Source organism: Herpailurus yagouaroundi, unplaced genomic scaffold, assembly GCF_014898765.1.
Source record: "Herpailurus yagouaroundi ecotype Mexico unplaced genomic scaffold, PumYag 77, whole genome shotgun sequence".
Lineage (NCBI taxonomy): Eukaryota > Metazoa > Chordata > Mammalia > Carnivora > Felidae > Herpailurus > Herpailurus yagouaroundi.
In genome coordinates, this window is record NW_024412388.1 from 45279233 (window position 1) to 45298903 (window position 19671).

Genomic DNA, 19671 nt, shown 5'->3' on the forward strand with positions numbered 1-19671 from the left:
GAGGACAATACTAGGAGTCCAACTGGTTTGATGATTAGTGGTAGAAAAGGAACTAATCAACTCTGTCGTGCCACTCATATCTGGGGCCCACAAAATACTGCACACCCTCCATGCTTGCTTACAGGACACAGCCTGGTGGGTTGCAGAGGTCACCGTCAGACCCCCAACAGGGCCTGGGGCTTTCTGTGTTGGGCTCCAGAGGCTTAGGTTTTAAGTTGGGAATTTCTGCGATACTAACTGGAATGAATGGAAAAGCTAGTTTAACAGGTTCGTTCATACCACTCATTGTTTAACTTTCTGAAATAGAAAGGACCTTGGCAGTTCTTTTAAAGTGGGAGTCTGAGCTGAGCCTTGTGGAGGGGTGGAGTGGAGAACAGGTATCCTTCCATGCCTATTTCCATTTCTAGGATTCTGACTCCTCTGAAGGTTGCTAACCTTCTCAGGTCCAGGACTTCAACTGTTGAGTACCTTAAGCCAAAAGGTAGTTATTCTCTCCCCACTCCCAGAACCACTCCTGATATATCAAACATTTTGACATTTTTAATAACCCACAAGACCTCTATGGTCTATTGCTGGACCTGAGACCCAGAACACTTAGCCAGTATTGTTTCCATTTACAACTGTTCTTACTGCTTAAAGATATTTAAGGTTACTTCTAAATCAATTGATAGCTTTAGTTTTTAGGTGTGTATATGAAATCTACTTATTACAGGAGACCATAGGCATTACCAGCAAATTATGTTTAGTATTAACTCACGATTAAGCCCAATATGCTTTTCAGTTAAGAGATCCTTGGATGAGGTATGATGGACAAAGGGAAACTATTCACTTAGTATATAGGATTTGAGTTTATTTCCTGAATTTATAGTCTGGGGACTCTCCAAAAAGAGGGGCTTTTCCACTTGTTTTCATGGCAGTTTCTACCCTTGTTTTCTTGTTATGGGTTTATTGGGTTAGGAGTTTGCCCCCTCCAAAACGTACTGGGAGTAGCAGAGTTTGGACATTTGTAACTAACATGGTATGGACCAATTTGGGCTGCAATCCTCACATGTTACAACTAGGAAAAACACACCCTATGGAAACTTTAGCTCTACTGGAGGATGTAGAACAGCCATCTGGGGTGGCAATCACTTATCGCTTAGAGTATTAAAAACCCAGTTAAAGGCAATCTGTTAGCAGGCATTGTGGCCAAACAGGCCACAAAGCCCACCAGGTTTTGGGTTTCTGGATTCCTCCTATAGACATCCCCAGTAGATTACAAGAGATCAGGAATGAACTACAGAATGAAGTTGACCAATACAGATAGAAGTTTTTAACGGAAAATACACATTAGGCCACATTATTGCCTGAAGATTTAGTCTATCCTGTAGAGAAATATTTTGCAGCAAAGATCCCACTCAGTGGGGGGCCTTGAGAGACAGGGTCACTTCAAATATGGTTGAACCCAGTTTTTAAAAACCCCAAAATCAAAGCCAACAAATAAACATCACTAAGTAGGGGATAGGACTTTTGTCAGTCCCAAGACTTAAAAACTTTCCACCAAAATGGGAGTAGAAGTATGTCCAATGGGAGACTGGCAACTGTTATACCCAAATGCCCAAGGCCTCTGGTAATTTGAAGTACTTAGTATTTGTGGACACTTTCTTAGAACGCATGGAAGCTTATCCACTTGCATTGAGAGGGCTTCATGAGTGCTAAAAATATTGAAAAGTCATCCCACCTTTGGGGCTGCCAAGTTCAATCCAAAATGATCAGGGCCCAGTATTTGTTGCTGGGATGTCTCAGCAAGTATTTATGATATTACCTGTTAAGTGGAGGCCTCCAAGAGGACTGTAGTAAAAAAAACAAAAACACGCAACCACTCTTTAGCTTAATTTCATCTAAGACATTGCCTTGCCCTTCTCCAATAGAGGTAGCCCCCCAAAGTTGGCTAAAATTAAGCCCCTTCAACCTTGTGTACAGGAGACCCTTCCAGTCCACAGCCTTGACCTTCCTGACCCCTGAAAGAAGTCAAATTGAAGTTTAAACGCTGTGTTACGCCTAAGTCAAATGTTTAGCATACAGTAGCTTCCACCTGATCTAGTTATCAGATAAACTACTTCATCCTTGAGTCCAGCGACAAAATGGAATTCAGAACCTGGAGGCAACAGGGACCTGAGGACGAGCTTGCCGAGGAGTGGATGGAGCCACATGACCCATTACTGACCACTTACTGGTCCTTCTAGGTTAGCTAGGATAAAAATCTCGGATGGCTGACTTTGAGGGAAGTGAGCCCCACTGCAGCAATCAGGGACCTGAATCCTCTTAGTGGATCTCACGATCAGTAAAACAGGAGATACATATTCCATAAGCTTCCTTCAACTTTCTCTTAGTCGTTTGACCTAATATTGTGCATATTCTGTGGCTAGCAGGACCATTCTTTCGTGCATAGCTCAAAAGTAGTCATTGGATTTGCCACCCCAAACCTTATTCTGTCAATCATGGAAACCCACTAGTGCATCCATTTAGAATTTCAGATATACCCTTATTTCAGCACCATAATCCTCACAAAGGTGTAAGGAGTGGTCTATCCAATCCAGTAAGGGTCATTTGAAACATTCCTATTTAACTATTCCTGAAAATAGTCAAGAGGCTTAGTATCAAGTGATGCCTAAACCAACTACAACCCTGCCTCTGGTCAGAATAGCGCTAGAATTCTTTTCTGAGAACTTCTGTTAGGGACTTTAATCAAGGGAGTTGCAGTTCACCCTCAGATACCAGACTAATTCAGCCTCCCACCCCTAGCATGATGAGAGCTCTGCTCAGGGGAATACCAGAACAAAGTTGCTTTGGTTACATTGTAGTAGCATGGTTGGGTGTCCTTGCCTATCAACATGTACTTGCTAATGTATCTTTAACTCAATGATCACTAATGCAATCCTGGCCAGTCCACAAGAGTCTCTGCATGCTTTAACAAAAGTGGTATTGATGACAGAAAAGCCCCAGATAGAATATTAGCAGAACAAGGTAGTGTTTTTTTGTAGTTGCTAATTCATCGTGCTGCCTATAGATTAATACCCCCGCCCAAGTTGAAACAAGGATCAGTAGAAGAAGCCTGCCCCTTGGCTTCAGACCCTAAAACTTAGCTCCATACTGGAGACAATGGTTCTCTGGTTTGTTCTCCAGGGTAACTTTAGGTGTTCAGTCTGTATTAGACTAATTAAGATGAGCTCAATACTTATATAAGTTGACATGCAGGTGTTCATCAAGTTGATGATTTGCATGGCTCAGGTATTTTCTAGACAAAACTGCAGGACAAGTGTCACTGTTTAAGTCCTCACATAAGAAAAGAATTGGGGTGCCCCTCTTAAAACCAGTTGCTTCACTCTAGGACCACCCCAACACCCCAGTTCTGCAGGAAGTAATCAGACTCCAGACAACATCCTTGACCCTTCATTCCAACAAGGCTAAGAGGACACCATGGACAGTTGGGAATTGTATCAAGACAGACTCCCTCTTGAACTCTTTCTGCCTTGAACACTTCTCCCTCCCTTGTTATTCCAGGTCAGACCTGTATGCAGATTTTAAGCCCACTGGCAAACTAGTGGACTTGCATTTCTATGGGAGCAATGAAGACACAGAGCACATTGCACAAAGTCCACTCATCAGCACATTCCTAGTTGTCAACTCAAGACATCTGATTATTCAAGCCCGAGTGGCAGCTCTAGCTGGTATCTTTTTGCTCCCCATTTATCCCCTTTGAAAACTCCTGCCTGCACCAAGAGGCCAGGGTTGTTTTTCAGGATATTAGTCTGCCATCTTCTCGGTTAGCTGCCACTCTTGAATAGACTCCCTTTCCTTTCCCAAACACCTTGTCTCTGGAATTCTTGGCCCATTGTGCAGCAAACCCATCAGATCTGAATTTGCTAACAGTACTGCATACTAACCCACATTGACGTTGCGATAGTGATGCAGCCTGTGGCCTACCAGATGCTAACGTGTAGCCTGATGCACATGGCAAGGACTTAGCACATCCTGAAAAATAGAGGCAGATATGAGAAAGATGTCCTCCATATACGAAGTGAGCCATCTTTACAGTAGTGAACAGAAGGTACAAGAGAACCTTCACAGTACCCAAGAGGAAGCCAAGTTTCCCCTCTAGTGCTGAATGTGTAACTTTGGGACGGTAAGTATCAAGATTACAGGAACAGTCATGAGATGTAGGAGCGAGTGGCTCTTAGGGTTCTTCCAAAGCAGTCCCCATAGGAGAGACAGGACCAGCTTCAGATATGGTTTATGGCCATTCAGGTTGCAAAGGCAGTTTGCAACAGTGGGTAAGAGCTTTTTTGAGATTTGTAGTCCATTCATGTAACCTCTTTCTAGAGGTGTAAATTTATACTTGAAAAATGAATTTGAGAGCCCAAGTGGCTCAGTGGATTGAGAGTCTGACTTCAGCTTGGGTCATGATCTTGCGGTTCAGGAGTTCAAGCCCCACATCAGGCTCATTGCTATCGGCCTGTCAGCACAGAGCCCGCTTTGGATCCTCTGCCCTCCCCCTACATATGTACTGTCAAAAAAAAAAAAATCCATTTGAGTTGGGAAGACTTAGAGCATTACAAAGTTATTCTATGCCTATATGCTGGATATATTGTTTGCCCCTCTGTAAGCCTTTCTGCCTCCTGTTAGGCGGCTAATCTGAAGCCTTTTTCACGCAGAACTGCCAGGGGTGTGGTTTGGATTAATTTGTTGGTGGGGGGGGGCACTATCAGCCAGAAATCCAGCAGGAAAAAGGGGCCATTCTCTTGGCATTTTCTGGTGAGCTGTGTCCATCAACAGAAGGTCCCTTTCTCACAAGGCAGCCCACTCCTACCTCCAGGTTCAGTTGTAAACCCCTTCCCTTGGAGCCTTCAATAGTACGTGACTGGTTTTTAAGTCTTTGGTTGTTACTAGCTCTGGGTTATTGCATTCTCCTTTGTCAAACTGTCCCTTTATACGGATCTCTCAATTGGAGTAACCTATTTCATTCCTTGTGGGTCCCTCCTACAGTGCCAGGCCTTGATAATGAATCCCGTGATGTAGATATTGCATATTCAAGGGAAAATAACCTGGAAGCTTTTGTTTTTCTGTAACTTGGAAGGATGTTTTAAGGTCATCCCAAGTTCTCATACTTTGTATCAATATAGTTGTGGTCGAGGACTGGTATTGGCAGCAAGTTGGGACCACGTGTTTGCTAGATTAAAGATAATTCAAGATGCCTAGAATTGACTGGAGACATGGCAAAAATCTGACCATTTGTGCTCTGCCTATTAGGCTTTTAATAGGAATGGTTTTCAAAGGCACTAGCAAACAGGTCTTGATGTCCTTTTCTTGGCCTAATCATGAAGATAGATCACAAGGTCAGCTTGTAATATTCCTTCTCAGTAAAAAGTCTATGCCTATGTTTAGGACTACCATGGGATAGTTTGAAGCCACTCTGAGGGATGTTTAGCTCCATTTCGGCTTACTTTGATGCTCCTTTCCCTGTTCTTTTCCAAATGGGATCCCTATTCTCCGGTCCACAGAGGTGTTGAAAGGTGTAGTTGTAATATGAAAGACTTTAAACATAGCCTCAAGTGCTCAGCTTTCCTCATCTGCAATTTACCATGGATTCTTGAACTCCGGCTCGATTATTGCATTTCGACCTTAGTTAGCAAATCGAGTACAGTTTAAACAGGGCTTCACAGACCACAGACCCATCCAAGACAAGGATCCAGAGTCCCTATGTTCTGGCAGTTCTTACTGGGAAAGCATTTTGAAGCCTTGTAACACAAAGATGCAGATTTGCAAGTCTTGAAATCCTGAAACGCATGGTTCCTCATGGATATCCAAACTGAACATCAGAGAAAAGCAACTCCAAGGCCAAGCCCAGGGCCCCCAAGAAGAATGACTAAAGCAGTCCTCAAGGAGTTAACAACAGCTCTTCTCCAAAGGGCAAGCAAAAGGTCTAGGTTATGGCTCAGCTGGGTCCACCACATTAGCAGCTCCTTTAGACAAGACCTTACACTAGAAGCCAGTGATGGAATAGTTCAGGAGTTTAACTCGTCACTCAGGTATGTACAAAAGGGAGGGGAGTCCCAGGTAGAGAGTGCACCACCACAGCAAGAGGTCTCATGATAGTCAAGACAAGCAGTCCGGTTTGCGGGTGGAATATATCCTATCTCCCATTGGCAGAATTTGAATAATCGCAGAGGCAGGCTGATTTCTGGCAGCTTTTCCTGGCCGGGAAGGCAACTAAGGAACAAGATCAGAGGGGCTCCATCAGTCGCTTTGATGTTAGGTTTAGCTCCAACAGTTTTCCTGTGACTTGCCAACTTCTTTCTGCATGGTCATTCACCTTCACCGAAGTAGTTTAAGAAGTGAGGCAGGACAGGAGATACCAGATCCAGACCCTTGTGAAATGAACTCTAGCGAAAGGTCCAAGACCAACAAGGTGGAAGTCTCCAGGACCAGCAGGTAGGGGACTTCCCAAGTTTAATGGAAGGGAATCAGTACAGCCATACCATTTAAATGGGGGAGAGGCATGGGGAAAGCAATAGCCAGTTGCCAGGATGAGTTGGTCTGCTCTCCAATTCCCATAGGTCAGGGATCCTGGAGTCTAAACACAGTCTCTTGCCAGGGAAGTCTTCAGAATAGGGAGAGAGGACTTTTCCTCTTTTTCCCGGGATTTTTGGCTTAGTCTTACCATGCTGGCCACATAGCTCAGACCCCAGTTTAAAAAGCCACAGAAGTTGTTTTGGGAGGACTAGTTTCCTGGAGAATTTTTCTGATCAAATATAAAAGATATTCATGTAGCAAACCTTCCCAGAGTTAACGGAAGGCATTACAGGAGATATTCAATCCACGATGGGAGGTAGAATTTAGGCTTTGTTGGCTGTTCCAGGATGTGTGAACAAGTCAGGATTTGAAAGAAATCAGGTATAGAGAAGTTACTTGTTAAATGAGGAGACAGGTTTCCAGAGACTGGAGGAGAGTGGAAGGTTCGGGAGATTTTAAGTTTAGGAGTGAAGCCAGTTCCCCTCCACAGACAGAGCTATTGAGGGTTACCTTTAAGTCCCTTTTCTGTGAATTAAGTAGAGGAGTACAGTAGTGCGGCTTAGAGAATTTAAGTCTGAAGGTTTATCTAATCTCACTTGCCCGGTAGTAGGGTAAGTGACCCATGACAACTTCTAGTAGCTTTTCAATCGCCAACCACAGCGCAGCTAGGTTTCTGGAATGAAGACTTTAAGGCTACAACTTCCAGGTTTGACTGGTAAAGCAAGTGATCAGAGGACTCAAGGTCAAAACAAGGCTTACTTTGCATTTCAGTAACAGTAGTTGGCCTACACAAACAATGCTATTCTGACACAGGCTGCTCTTCTCCCCACCTGGACAATGGAAGCTGGGAATATCTGAACTCCAGTGAACATAAGGCCTTGCTTAGAAATACAAAGGCCTACTTGAGGCCCAAACCACATGAAAGTACTGGGAGAGTCAACTATTGTCTTCAGTAGAGCACAGAAAGCCAGGTAGTTGCTCCTGGAAGCTGCCACCCCAAGGTAGGTCACTAGGGTTCCAGGCTAGGGGTGGGATGGGGAGGTTGAAGCTAGGAAATCAGGGTTTCAGGAGAAATGTAGATTTCCATGTTTATGGGCACCAGTGAGAAAATTTGAGAGGAGGAAAATGGGTAGTCCCACGGACTTTAAACCCAGAAGGTTCCTGCTTGCTAGGCTCCCAAGCAGAGCAGGTAGTGGTTACAGGATATGCAGGTAGGGATAGTTACTAACAACTCTGAACAAAGAGGGGAAGCATTCCATGAGAGTAAGACTGAGTATGTTATTCCTTCTAAAGGACCCCCAGGATCAACAGTCTTAGTGCAACTCCACTTCAGATTTGTGTATCACCTTCTGTGGCCTTCTGGAGATAGCTTCATCAAGTTGTCCTTGGGCTTCAAAGAAGAAATTCAGAGTCAATAACCCTCTCGGCTGTCTTGGAATCCCTCCAGACTTTTGGACTCAAGCATTTATGTCCCCCTAAATGGTTTCCTAACTATGCTGAGCTACTCCCAGTGCATCAAGTCCCAAAGTGCAGAGCCCTGATGTAGCTGTTGGGAATTCCTGGCCCACCATGGCTCCATTTCCAGTTTTTAACAGAGACTGTAAGTTTGTCTATAGCTAGTGTTAGGGATAGAAAATATTCCTTCAATGAACGGTCTAAGTTCACTCTGCATAAACCCTCAGACAGCCACCATAATGTCCATCAGATCACTATCCGTACCCATACGTGCTTTTGTTTTAGGCTCAGGATTTTACCCTTCTAGAGCAGTCTGTTTAAGCACTTTTAAAGTATCTCAATCCCCAAGAAACAGGCTTCCTATGCCAGACTCCCAGCTACCTGTCACAGTAGTTTTGAAGCTAGTAAGCTGTCCTCTTACTAGGTAAGCTTGTTATAAAGCCCAGATTCCAGGACTCCAGGCCTTATTTGCAAGGAAAGGGCCTTTCCTGTTACATACTTTTAGCAAGAAACATCTTTTGAGGTCTCCTTTTCCCCCAGTACCAAGACATTCAGGATCGTTCTGTCCTCTGGGGCAGTAGTACCTGTTGATATCCTTTCACCACGGATACATTTAAGCTTTGGCAGGCTTTCCATCAGCCGTGAAGTGTGTAACTGATATGTACTTGTGCCCAGTCACGAGTTTGAACAGAGTATAGAACTCTTCATTACCGATTCTCGAAGTAGGAGTATCTCAAGTTCCTACCTAGAACTTGGATTAAAACCCTTGTCAACCACTCTGATTCTATGATCAAAGTGACTGGTATACCTTATGCCTTTCAGGCTGAAGTCAGTCTTCCTTTTGAAAAGGGTTAGGAAGGAGAAATAGTCCTCATCCAGTAGGACTCTCAAGACTTGCACTGGAAGGGAAGTGGGGCATGAAGGAACACAGATGTCCCAGTAAAACGGAGACAGAAGCCACACAAGGTGCTTCCCACTATCGAGGCAGGTCTGGTCTACATTGCTGATGTGACCCTGACAGATGGTTACAACTGCCTATTCGTTTACTGGGCCTGGTGTTGTTCTAAGTCACAGAACTAGGTCTTTCAGTGAAGGCCTAGTCAAGAACTACAAAGCTGGTTGAAGGAACTGGGTAAGAAAGGACTGGACAACTGCCTCAATAGTCCAATGCAGAGATAGATTCACTCCATGGGCACCATCAAGGAGGCCTATTGGGCAAGATATAGTCATGGCTCAAGAGAGAGCTCATTCAGCATCTGCACTGAAGAATCTTCAAGATTCCATCTTAATCCTACAAAGGTAGGAAGTGGAAGCAATTCCAGCATTTTGTTCACGGGAGATATTGATAGGGTTTTTACAAGGATAAAGCCATCTATCTATCTATATATACAGATAGATCTCCTCACGTGGTATGCCATCAATGTACCTGGATATTGAAGATGAAAAACACTGGATATTCTTGCAAAGCAGGGAGTCCCCTATCAAGCCTGCAAAAGCCAATTTGCAGCCCGTCACCTTAAGTCACTAACTGAAGTAAGGGATTCTCATAGTAACTACTATTCTCAGTATCTTTAAGGGATACGATTCAGTTTGGGAACACTACCAATGGCTGTTGGACTGCATGGTTGGAACCACTTCTATTCCAAAGGCAAGAGCCACACATATGCTCATTATACCCCCTAATATTATCATCTGATACTACCAAAAACTAGCATTTCAGGCTACTCCATGGGAACAATGGTCACACAAAGAGCCAAGTTTTACCTTAAGCAGAAACCTGGTCAACCTTGCTAAGAGAACAGAAGTCTGCTGTGCTCTTTACTCTGGCAATTGACTGAAGACTGAAGGGATAGGACAGTTTCAATAGAGTCTTAAGACCTCAAGAGAAAAAAGCAAGCAAAACTACAGGTGTACTTTTCTAATTCAGCTTATTCATCTGTTTTGCTAATATTTTTAAGGACTTAGCCAAAGTCGCTAAGACGTTATGGCATTTTGTAACATATTGTAGAGCCATACTCTGAAATGGTCTGCCAAAATCTTGCTTAGACACTACCTTATTTCTCTGTTCAGACCTAGCTTTAAGCATAGGATTGAAAAGTCTGTCCTTTTCTTTCATGTGTTTTCTGGAATATTTGGTGTTTTGGTTTGGTTTTTTAACACAACAACCAATTTTCTGACACCAACTGAGTGTCCAACAATTCAACTGACACTATGCATAGAATTGTGGACAGATACAAGTTTAAGGACTCAGTACCACAAAACTGCTTCTGCTTTAAATACAAGTTCAGAGATAACCTGAACATCTGCCCAACTTGACTCGAGTTCTTAAATCCCCTTAGGTTCAGTTTATTGGAACTGTTCATCCAACTGACAAATGTTTATGCGTACCAGTTTATGATGAAGGATAGGACTCAGGAACGGCTAAGTTTAAGAGATGCGTAGGGCAACGTTGGGCGTGCAGGGAAGGAGGCCTGGTAGTTGGTACAGAGCTTTCATGACTTCTGGGCACACCATACTCCTAGCACTTTTAGGTGTTCACCAACCCAGAAGCTGGTCAGATCGCTTTGCTTAGGAATTTGATCCCCAGCTCCCACACTTCTCTTTTCTGCAAGTCAGGGGAGAGAGCTCAAAGGTCTAACCCTCCAAACATGTGTTGCTTCTGGTCAAAGGCCCATCCAGGGTCACGTAGAGGGACCACTCTAAGTTGCTTCATTAGCATTGACTCAGGTATGATCACAAGGGGCTCCTTACGAGTAACAGTAGACCCTCCTCGCACTCACGAGATTCCAAAGATTTTGAGCTTTGTGCCAGGAACCAGGGACCAAGACCAAATATAGGCCTTAGACAGCACGTAGTCCAAGTGGCTTCCTTGGGCTTTTTAAATACCATAGACCACTTTGTTTTGTGGGTTTCTCTTAAAGCCCAGTGTATTGGCCTAAGTACATTTTCTATGTTGCATTTTAACTGTGCAGCAGAAAGATGTATGATACACCCATTATAAATGGGTTAAGGAGCTCTAGACCTACCGATTGGTAAATGTGCCATTTAAAGAGGATCAAGACTGGGTGCCCACACTGATCCTGACTTGTACCACACTCGACTGTACACACTACCTTCATCATTAAAGGCTGTAGTAGAGAAATTCACCTGTTTCAGTAGCACTTTTATGAAGAAGCAGAGTCCTGGAAAGCCATAGAAGGGCTTCGTGGATCCTTAAAGGGGTAAGGAGGGCTTGGAATGGCTCCCCTAGCCTCAGAAGGGCTAGCTTCGAGGACAGGGAAGTAGAGCCTTTAGCCTGTTTCCAGAGCAAACATCAGGCAGCTTTCTAACCGCATCAGAAACCATTCCCTTTGACAAGGAGTTCGGCAAGCCAACACTGTCAAAAATGGTAAAACCAGAGTGACGGAAGCAGCAGGAAGGAGGCGGGCAGCAGCAGCCTTTTTACAAACCTATGAGAGAAAACAACCACCTACAAAGGCTAGTCCGACTTTGCAAGAATTCTTAACACCAAGAACTTATACCAAGAAGGTTAGATCGTTTCTGTATATACGTATACATATAACCTAAACTTGTATTGAAATAAGATTTTCTCCAACAGGGACATAGGGAGTTTCATTCTTAAGTCCTAAACCTGTTTCCCAGCCGCTCCTGGATCAGGGATTGTTTCGACATTCTGCTTTAGGTAGTGAGGAGTTCCTAGCCCTGAGGCCAAGTCCATAGTCCTCATGGTTGTTCACTTACTTTCACGCGTAAGCAGCTCACTGTTTAACATCCACCAAAACAGGATTCATCCAATAGCCCCCCTCACCCAGTTTGTTAACCCACAGTCCCTCACATTGCAGAGACGGACAATTCTGACCATCAAGTTAGCTGTAGCTGTGTCCCCAGTCCATCCTCATCCTCACTTCATCTCACATGGGCATTTTTATCCTCCCATCACAAGAGGGATTACAGCGTAATAGGATTTTAGGAGACCACATTCATATAGCTTCATGTTAGTTTTTGTCTGTTGTGCCTGACTTCCTGAACTTTGTCAGATATGCATGCTTAGGAGTACTATGTACTTTTGGTATGATCTGAGGTTTCCCACAGTCCCAGGGCAGGAGGCAGTCTTGGAAGCTATACCCTACAGGTAAAGGGAAAGGGGGACACTCAAGGGACTGCTGACATGGAAGTTTAATGAACATTTCCCAAGTGATTTTTCCAGGACTATCGGTTTTAGAGAAGTTTCAAAGATGAAGTCAAAATGCCTTAAGACCAGCTGCATCCCCCTCTTGGTTTAAAAGTTCTGAATGGAAAGCCAACAGGATAAGTGCCATTTGTACAGGTAAATGGAAATGAGAGGAAAGTAGGAGTCACCTGTAATAAGGATTTAAGCCCAAAAATGTAGGTACAAGCAGGAAGCAGAATCAAGTGTAGGCCTACACGTTTTTCAGTAGGGGCTGTAAATTAAACCAGACCCACGGGAACAACATTTGGATTGCCCTAGGTCAAAGAAAGGAGTCTGTTTCTATAATCACAGAATGCTTAGGTAACTGGGTAACAAGTGCCATCTCCACCCCTCAAAGTACTCGAATGTACCTAAAGACAATATGTTGTTTCAGACACACTTGTCACTTTCCTACTATCTAGGTCCAGACTGATGCTAAGTGATAGAATATAAATGGCAGACCTCATGGTTCAGGCAGTGACACAACCACCTTAACACAACCACCAAGAACCCTCTTGCACGGTTGGTGGGAATGCCAACTCGTGCAGCCGCTCTGGACAACCATGTGAAGGTTCCTCAAGAGATTAAAGATAGGAATACCCTACGACCCAGTCATAGGCACTACTAGGAATTGATCCAAAGGATAGAGGAGTGCTGATGCATAGGGGGCACAAGTACCCCGATATTTATAGCAGCACTTTCAATAGCCAAGTTGTGCAAAGAGCCTTAATGTCCATCAACTGATCAATGTCATCGTTAGCTATACATACAACAGAATACTACTTGGCAAGAAGAATGAAATACTATTTGCAGCAACATGGAACTGGAAGATACTACGCCGAGTGAAATAAGTCTGCCAAAAGACAGGTCACAGGTTTTCACTCCTGTGAATCCTGACAAACTTAACAGAAGACCATGAGGGAAGGGAAGGGAAAAAAAAAAAAAAAAAAAAAAAAAGGCAAACCATAAGAGACTCTGGAATGCCGAAAACAATCTGAGGGGGAAATGGGGGATGGGCACTGAGGGCACTTGGTGGGAAGAGCACTGGGTGTTAGATTCAGGAGATGAACCACGGGGATCTACCCCAAAAACCAAGAGCACACTGTACCCACTGTTACCAGTGTGACAAGTTATATTTGATAATGACACCAAGATGTAGCTTTCCCGAGACCAGGACATTGATTTCACTTACCCACAAGCCCGACTCCCACACACTGTTGTCTCACAGCAACAGCAACTCTGGCTAGTGCTGCTCGTTTTACCCCTTTCTGTGGTTTCAGCGCGTGCACATACACACACACTTATGATTGGAGTTTTCATGGAAGACACGACTGGTGGCAGAAATTTTAAGCCACACACACACACACACACACCCTCCTTGAATTGGTAGCTGGAGGAGAAGCCTTGGATATTAATCCTATGGATTATTTCCCACATCCACGGCCCTCCTCCCATACTCCAGACTACTACTGCACACAGCTGCCCAGGGGTCTAGCAGACCAAGTACTCCTGGGAGAATACCAAAGCCCCCTAAGTGCGGGCCTGTAATCAAGGTGGAGCGGGGTATCCATATGTTGATCAGTTTATCCACACTGATTTCCCTACAGGTTTCTAGGATCCCATGGAGTTCAGTTAGAACAAGAAAACTTGGACAAATTAGGATCCCCAATCCTAGCTGGGGCTGTTGAATCTTCTTCCAACATGGTCACTGACCCTGGGTTGAGGAGTATGGGACAAAGTCACTACAAAGAATATGGCCTAAGTACTGTCTCAGTCTGGCTTTAAGGATAATCAGAAATCGGCATTTAGACACTTAGTACAAAGTCAGGACTATTGGCAAGGGGTTTCCTAATAACCGAAAAGCCAGAATTTGATCAAGCAAGGTTCTTTAGGCAATGGGAGGAGGGTGAAGAGAATAAACCTGCAATAATCCGGCAGGCAGGGGAACTCCGACTACAAGGGACAAGAGCAAGGGCTGGCCAACAGAACTGAAGTTCTATAGGCAAAGGCTAAATATGGTCTGGTTTACCATAGGTCACTAACAATTGGACAACATTGAAAGCTGTAATGGCCTTTGAATAAAAGGATGCAGTTTCCTGGTAAAACCATGAAGGGTAAAAGGGAGAGTTTTCAACTGTTCAATGCAGATCCTAGGGATTTTAAGTGGAACCCTCTAGATGAGTTACTGGAAGTTTAAGATCCAGGAAAATTAGTATGCAAATAAGCATCCCTGAGAGTTTAGCATGAAATAAATCAGGTTTTCCTTAGCTGAAGCAGTATTTGAAAAGGCAATCCAGGAAGGACTGATAGAAGTATCTATGTATCTTAAGAACTGTGTGGGCATCCGATAAAAAATAGTTAAGCGTTTCGAGGACAGGGTTTAGAGATACATGGGACCCCTTCCCCTCCTCCTTATGCTCTGCAGATCCACAGGACTTTGAAGTAGAGGCTACAGAGGACAAGGAACAGAGCATCCGGCAAGCCCCCAGAACAGGCCTTCTAACAGTTATACATCAGGAAGTCCATTGGAGGCCAATTGCTGGGCCCCTGCAGACCTTGATACACCAACCAACTATGTAACCTGAGCTGTCCATGAATTGGGCACCTGATGATCCAAGCGTCTATGATGTTGGACACATCGATCCAAGTTCCCTACAAAGTAACATATGGTATCAGGCCCTGGGCAGGTGTTGAAAACGAGGCTTAGTGGAAGATGTTAAAGAGGAATTAAGCACGTACAAAGTTCATTGGAGAGGAACACCTGTGATGTAAGAGGCGAGGCAGGGCGGGGAAGAAACTAGATTAAGCAGGGAGGACTTTCAGACTATCATGCCAACCTAGTAGTCTCTGCCAATCCCATACAAAGCTTGGGAGCCCTTTAGAGGAGTCCAGCCTACAGGGGAGAACAGCAGTACCAGGTTTTACCACCATGCTAGGTCATTGGCTAGGGTCTGTCCCTCACTCCCTCCTCTACCAGGAGCCTCCATCAGTGACCAAGATCAGTGCACAGATACCTTAACTGCTCCTGCACATCAGGTCGAAGAATTACAGAGCTTGACACTTTCCCCCACAACTTTCTTAGGTCAGGCTCCAATAGTGGCTGGCACGATGATGTACCATTACCAATTGCCTTCCTCTCCCTGTATTGTTTTTCAGGCTTTCCCACATCTCCGTTCAGCTATTCACAGCCACGTTCACGTTTGAGAAGCCGTCTTCTAGGCAAAAGCCTAGGTGACACTTATTCTATGTGACCGGAAGAAGGCACACCTCCCCAGTTTCAACAGGGCCACGAAGCGTGGGGTGAAACGCTTAACACTGTTCCACACTAGCTTTTGACAACTCGGACTTGCCTAACGATTTGCCCAAAGTACCACAGATGCCCAGCCGAAAATGGACACTGTGGGGACCTAGGGCCACAGGTTTTCATTAGCATGAAAGGTTCCCCCCAACCACCCACCATGGGAGGTAAAAGTTACGGGGACAAGCAGGCTTTCTTGATAGGACATTCTTTACAATCCTCCTTCCATTAACCTGGTGTTTGCACCGGTACAACTCTGCATCATTAGGGAATTTGGTGTTTTTTTTTTACCTTTAACATTTAAAATCTTGGTCCGCCAAGGTGACTGGACTTTTGAATTTCAGAATGAAAGGCAACGGTGTTCAATTAGAGGTTAGAAATATGAAGGAGCCACTGGCAATGTCAGAGAAAGTTGGCAATCAAGAGAGGTCTAACAAGTCAGAATATACCAAGAGGCAATGACAAAAATGTAGCCAAAACACTATCACCGTGTCTGGTATTAGAGAAGCCAGAGGCCTAGAAAATAGACAGGACCACCCAAATATGGGGAATTGTTGGTTAAGGTTCAGAGACAAACTGGCCAAGTAAGGGGTGTATTAATGTTGCAAGAGGACTAAAAGGAAAGCAGCCAGCTCTACGGTGAGGCTCTGTCCCTCATGGCTTTTGTTATGACTCTATTGACCGGTGTTTTGTTTTATACAGGCAGCACAGGGCAGATGCCCGAGACATCTAGAACCCACCCAAAAGTTTGGAACTCTCAGGAAACTCACCTTTAGGTAGGAAAGGGAATCTGCCGCTTAGCCCTGGGTCATAGGGAGACTGCTCTTTGGGGCTAGAATTAATGGCTAGAAGCGAATACAAGCAGAAAAGTTCCAGTTGCCTTGAGGTAGGGTCAGGCAAAGAAGACTCAGGACACTTGTTAGGACATTATGGCTATCTGAGCCAGCTACCATTTCTTGGAATATAGCCTGCCACTGGTAACGTGTGCCTTCATTTAATTGTCCAGCCACTGTTCCAAGTACCCTGACCAGTTACTGCACTGCAGAGAGGCAGCAAAGGTCAGTGACCTGTAGAGGAACGGGGCTTGCTTAGGAGGAAAGATGTGGCCCTCCCCTCCAAGGTGGGAGGAGCTTCACAGTAAGATGTGGACACTTGGAGAACCACTTTACCTTTAGGGAAAGGCAGTTATCCTGAACCTCTGGAAAGCACCCAGACACTTGGATGACTGAGTCAACAGCAGTCTATCAGGTTCACAGATGCCAGCCCAGACCTCGGAGCATTTCTCACTATTCTGGTTTATAGTTCTCCCACATCTCCCTCCAACTCACGGGGAGGGGGGTGGGGGTGGGGGTGATAGGGACAAAAACAGCTGTGACCACTTCGTCTAGTCAGAACTAGATTCTCATCAGGGAGAAGCCACCAGTCTTTCCACTCATGTGACAACAGCAGCTCCTAGACCAGAGAGAGGTAAACCCCCAGCTACGGGCAAGTGGAAGCTCTACAGGATCACCCATAGCTTCCTGCACATACACAAGTGCTCCAGGTCTTCTGGACATCTGTCCCCAAACCCCTTCTTGCCCACTTGCTCCATGGTTCTGGTCCATTACCTCCCATTGCTCTCAAGGCCTGCTCCCCCTTAGATGGTATGCACGGACCCACTCTAAACTGAAAACCCAGTTTATGGCTTTTGACAGAGGACTCAACTCCATAATGGGCACTTCCTGACCTTCTGAACTTCACCCCTGGAGGCTTCAAGTTACCGGTCACCGTCTAGGCGCCTTCCAGCTTTCTACTCTGATCCAGTGAACCAGCTTAACAGGACTATCAACTGCTATTAAGTTCTCCAGCCTAGGGTGGGACTATCCAGTTATGTAGCTTGTGTATTCCATTACATTGGTAGCCCCAAACTCCTAGGGAACTCAGGAAGTTGCTCAGATTCCTTTCTTACAAATAGCATTTGTAGACCTGCACTTGGGTTAAGGGAGATATGGCTGGAGCAGGGAGCCTAAGCCTGTTTTCTAAGGCTGTCCATTTCTTCAGTCTTCCTCAGGCTCCCTATTTTTAAACATTTACCTTGTTGGGACTAGTCAGTACCTCAGGTGTTTAACAATCTTGGTAGTCCTGAAAACCTCACTATTTGCAGGCTTTTTCCACTCAGTTTGAATAAGCTGGTTGCTGATCAAAACAAAGTTTAGGGTTAAGCCCAGCTGTTTTACGTTTATCTTGGATGACAATATTTGACTGGCATTTCTATGGTGGTGTCAATGTTGGAGGAGAAATGTCCGTGTTCTTATGATGCCCAGAACTTTAAGGACACCAACTGGGATCACTATCAGTCCTAGGGGAACAATCTGCATGTGAACAACTGATTAGTCAGCTGCTGTTCAATTTCACATCAATTCCATGTCCGATGATGCCTCCTATTTGGAGCCTTCCACTTCCATTTGGGGAGCTACGAATTTGCCATCCTAGGATCTGCCTTCTGAAACCTTCAGGACTTGTCCACACGGAGCCTCCAGCAGCCTGTTAGGTTTACATTTGGTACTAGGTCCTATGAAGGCTTCTACAGAGTTGCTGCTCTTTTAAGTTCTCTGTATTGGTCTTTCCAATTGTAGCAAGTTTCCCTGTAATGCCAATTCCCGGTGGATTGAAGAGTTGACTATCACGTCATGGTTTTCTTAGTCATAGGCATGGGATGAACAACTTCTAAGCTCCTTATGTGATGGTGCTAAAACCCTAAGTCCCCTCTAGTCAGAACTTTAAAGACTTGTTCCTTCAGGAGAAAAACCCAAGTCATTCGGAAGAGTCAGAATCGGTTCTAAGTCAATTAAGACCTCAACGGCGATAGTGGGGGAGGTTACAGAGCCCCCAGGAAGGTCACCCGTTCTTATGCTTGGAACCAGATAGACTTATTGAAATAAGCATCTGCTCACCTTCCACACTGGCTTCTGCTTTTGTGAAGTCACGTTACTACTTGGGTTCCCTTTTGTTAAGGAAGAAAATATTTCTTCCTAATCTCAAGAGGCTTCTCTCAAGAGACCAAGTTATAATGGAGGGTGGGAAAAAAAAAAAACCCCAGCCCAGCAGCGCTAGCCATAGTTTTGGCTTCACAAGGAACAAAAAGGATTACGTTTGACAGTGAGTCGCCGAGCACGTTCCCTGTGCGTGGGGATCAGCAATACCTGGGATACAGCACAGGTACACTAATCCTCCATAGAGAAATGGTTCCCAGAGATTCAAGCATTACCACGTGATCAGACAGCTGCTGCTCCAAGGGCAGGAGGGGAAAAAAAAAAAGGGTAGAGAGAAGCCACTTATTAGGCCTAGGCCTCAGATTTAGACACCTTTGAACGACCACACCGTTTCCGGCGTCAGCTGAGAAGGCACTACAGCTGAATCTCTCAAGTATTATTTCAACAAATAGAGGGCCCAAACCATGGGAGAATGTTGGGGTTAGGTCTTCAGGTTATTGATACGGCTGGGGAGACACCAAGGCCTCCATGGGCCTGCTGCTCAGCCATCAGCTAATGAGCAGCTAGGGGTTGTGGAGTTCCTCTCCCAACAACAGCTCAGGTAGAATTCCAGGGTTCTGGGATGTGGAAGCATTTCACACCTTGTGGGAAACTAGGCTCTCTATGGTTGGTGAAGCAATGAAGTCCGTTTTCTAGATGTGTGTGATGGGCCAAATCGAGGCCTTTCTAAAGCAGCATTACAATACGAGCTCTAGAGACTACCCAGTATTTAGTTCTGCTACATCACTTTTTGGTGTTGAAAATTCAAGGTCATGGAGCAACACCAATTTGGAGTATCCACTGGATGTATTAAGGCAGCAAGAGTTTTTTCCACGCAGCCCCCCATTGCAGAGTTCAACTTGCTTAACGGCTATAGTCTGAGATAATAGGTGGATGGGACACACGGTTACTTTAACTACATTCAATAGAAGCCCCTCAATAACTGCTTTTTCATAGGGCCTGGAGTCCATCTGGAGTTTGATCTAGACTCACCTGGAGTCACGTATACTTGGAGTTCCCAGGAGCTCCAACTGCTACACCCACACTCCTACCCCTAAAAGCCTTCAGTGACCACAGCAAAGCTCAAGTAACCACGTTGGAAATAGATGCCAAAGTGAGGTGCCAAGCAGAGGCAAGAAGCTTTA